Here is a 3529-nt window from a genome sequence, read left to right on the forward strand (position 1 = left end):
TGAAGCGTCATCCACGGTGTGTCCCTCAACACGTGAAATTACTAGCTTACAAATCCTTCATTAAATCAAAGATAGAATATGCATCCGCCATCTGGTGTCCGCATCAAGTTTATCTTATTAACGCTCTCGAAACCGTTCAAAATGGCGCCACTAGATTCATTCATTTTTCATATTCGTACGATGTTATCATTTCATCACTGAAAGCTGAATTAGATCTATTTAATCCTTCTTGCTGTCGCGGCTTAAACAGTCTCTGTTTATTTCACAAGTTTTGTTATTCCTCGCTCGCCCATGCACCGTGCATTGTATCTCCTGCACGCATATACCAGCGCACCGGTCACCCATTGCAATTCACTCACCTACGCACCCGCATCACTATACCTTTTTCTCCCCATTTTTTCCCCGAGCAGCCTCTGACTGGAACAGCCTTTCCCACCAGACTCCTGCCATCACCTGGCCAGCAACCTGCATGGAACATGGAATTCATCATCTTCAACAATGAAGATCTGTGGCATTTGTGTATGTTTTTGTTGTAACCCACCCCGTATGTAATACACCCGATGGAGCTCTTTAAGGAAATAAAGTTAGTGAAGTGAAATGAAAGAGAAAAACAAAACAGGATGACCACTGAAGCTGGTGGGAAGAAAGCAAGAATGGAATCTAAGAGAGAGAGAGAGAGAGAGGTACAGAGAAAGAGAGAAATAGAGAGAGAGGCAGGCAACGTTTCTCTAAGATATCTTCATAAAGGCTAGGTATCATCATTAAAGGTCAACTGTATTCTAAGGCTTCCTTGATAATTTTGTTTCAGAGTCGAAGAATATAATGCTGGTAAACGTGACCTGTGGCGAATTTTACTCGAGACATCGGTAAGTCGCTCAAACGGTTGGGCGCGCAGATGATTGCATTTTTATTGTGAATGGAAAGGAATTTGAGAAAGGCCAACGAACGTAAAAAAAAATATATACTTAAAAAAATTTGCTTTATATTTTTGTACATTCTCTAAAACACAGACATTGGCTGGGTTGTACCAGTACACACATACACAAAAATGCCCATTCGAAGAAAAGCTGGAGCTAGAAGAATGCAAGATGTACACCGAATCGCGCCATGACAACCGCCCTGATATGAGGGAAGAAAAAGACCGGGAGCTAAAATAATTGGTTGTCACACGTCGAGACAGCTTCGTCTCTTTAGGGGGGCGCCGGATTCGTTTCATGCACTGCTGCAACCAAATCACAGGTGTTGGGGTCTGGCTGATGATTTTTTTTTCTTGCTTTCTTTGTATCACTCAAGTCTTCAAAAGCAAAGTCTCAATTCCAAAATTGAGGGCCTCTGTCTAAAAAGTCAAGGTTACGCTGACTTACTTTTTAATTTATTTTTGCGTTCGAATACCCAAGAATTTGTAATTTGGAAGGCACCGAGTAGCGAACTGGGAGACGATTGGTGGAAAAGAAAAACGAGTATCAAATGTTAGACCCGTGTAAGCGCAACCATTAGGTTACCAGATATGAGTTTTTTTTTTATTCCCCCCAAAAAAGCGGATAAAGTCAGGGTACTGATTCCAATTAGGAAATACCTTATTGTCGTTCTACACAACGTTACGTCACAAATATTTAACGAAAAACATCGCTGCATCTCTCCACAAGGAATTCAGCACTTTTCCAATAATTGCTGCGTACACCTTACCATGTAGCACATTATATAGACTAAGACTAACGAAAGTAATTTAACAGCCCGCAAGTCCAGATATTCTAAAAAGCGACCCTAATGATCATCATTCGGTGTGAGGTAGTAAAAAGTATAATATTCATGGAAGGACATTGATAGACCTTGCAGACAAGTATGGTCTACAACTGATCTCCATTTGGGGGCAATCTCGCGTACTTCAAAGGGGTAAGGATCGATAAGTTGCCCTCTAGATACTTCCCCGGCATCTTCTTGTCTTTCTGCGAAGACATCATGGTTTCGGGATGTGGAAACCCTCAAAACTCAAATATGAGTAGATATTACTGCATAAAAGTGGGCAGAAGTGTGTTCTATACCAAACGGAAAATAATTCCATGAGAACAGAGTGTTCACCATGGGGTGAACAGTAGAAAGGATCTTTCACATGGTAAGCGGTTGCACTTCACTGGATAAATTGCTCTACAGCTGAGACGCTAGACGCCCATTGGGGCTGACTAACGTCCGGCTGTATATGCATGCACACAACACAATTACACTTACATATTATAATCTCTGCGAAATCTGAAGCTACGAGGTCTGTCAAGATGTCAAATTTAGGCAGCCGAGAAGAGCGAATGTGAACTGCTTCGCACAATTAGTCGCCGAAAATTCCGATTCTCCCGGGGCGAAAGCCACGGTAAGGCTGTCATTTCAATTCTCCGCTTGAAATGACAGGTTACTTGTTATCATTCTCTGATATAAGACAGCAGCCAAATGATAGCGAACATGTGTTTATTTTTGAATTGACAAAGTCTCGGGAGTTTCCTTTATAACATTTCACAATGTAATAAAGGCGAAGGATTGAAGCTTCCCGGGGTGGTGAGCACATCATTGACATCCGATCACCTTTGGCGTCGTCTTCTTCTCCCATGCTTTCAGAGAAAACGAAGAGAGTGGAACAGACGCATGTCACAAGGAAGAGCCAGAAGACCGTGACGGAGTCCTCGCCTTCGGTTTTCGACGATCCAACGTTGAATCATCAGAATTCTACGAAGCCAGACGAGGTCGCCAACCTCGACTGCGTCTCCATCGGCCTCAAGATAAAAGTAGAAAAAAAAAAAAAAAATAAGAAAAGGATGGGAGCGGGAGAGGGTGGAGGGAAACCGTCGCTTTTTGCTGCTGTCAACGATTGCGTCTGCCGTCAAATTTCGAATGCACAAAACACTCACCCCCCCCCCCCCCCCCTCAAAAAAAAAAAAAAAAAACTTAAAAACTTTAGGGTTATTTATACAAACGAAATGTATTTGCTTGACAAATATTCAGAAATAAATGACGATATATTTCAAAAGTTATCCGAAATATCGTTAACGGAAATGGCGGGTGTTATAGAGGTTCAGAGGGTTGGAACAACGCGCTCATCCATGGGCCCAGGGTTTTAGCTTTTATATGCAAAAAAAAAAAAAAAAAAAAAAAACTCAAGAAACACAAACCAAAAGCAACCTGCATTGCCTCAATCTTTAATATGTAATGCACCAGTATGAGACGGGCGGGAATAACCATGGAACATTTACGAAACTGTGGCCAATCACTTTGTCTAGGATCGGGCGAGAGCCAACTACCCCCCAAGTAAAAAGTTATAGGAGCGGCTTCAGGGCTCTTGCGATGTAGTCAATACATTATGTACTCTTCAACTAGCGGCTACAGGCCGGTTCTCACATGTGCATGCAGTGCCACGGTCAAATACGCTCATTTGGGCTCAGTTACAGTCGGTTTAGAACTGACTTATTACCCGTGCCACACGGGCAACTCGAATGCCCTTTACTACGAATGACATTCGTGTGATCGACGAATTGGCTCGCGATCT

The 3529-nt window shown here is 42.5% G+C and overlaps 1 long non-coding RNA gene across 1 annotated transcript; it reads left to right on the forward strand.

Annotated features, from left to right (window-relative positions):
* The first annotated feature begins 448 nt into the window (after nt 1–448).
* Nucleotides 449–2751, forward strand: LOC121833042. Its single transcript, XR_006076525.1, has 3 exons — nt 449–519; nt 809–866; nt 2605–2751. It is a non-coding gene; the product is annotated as an uncharacterized LOC121833042 (long non-coding RNA).
* The last annotated feature ends 778 nt before the right edge of the window (nt 2752–3529 follow it).

The sequence above is a fragment of the Ixodes scapularis genome, unplaced genomic scaffold, assembly GCF_016920785.2.
Source record: "Ixodes scapularis isolate PalLabHiFi unplaced genomic scaffold, ASM1692078v2 PGA_scaffold0__279_contigs__length_252992795, whole genome shotgun sequence".
NCBI lineage: Eukaryota > Metazoa > Arthropoda > Arachnida > Ixodida > Ixodidae > Ixodes > Ixodes scapularis.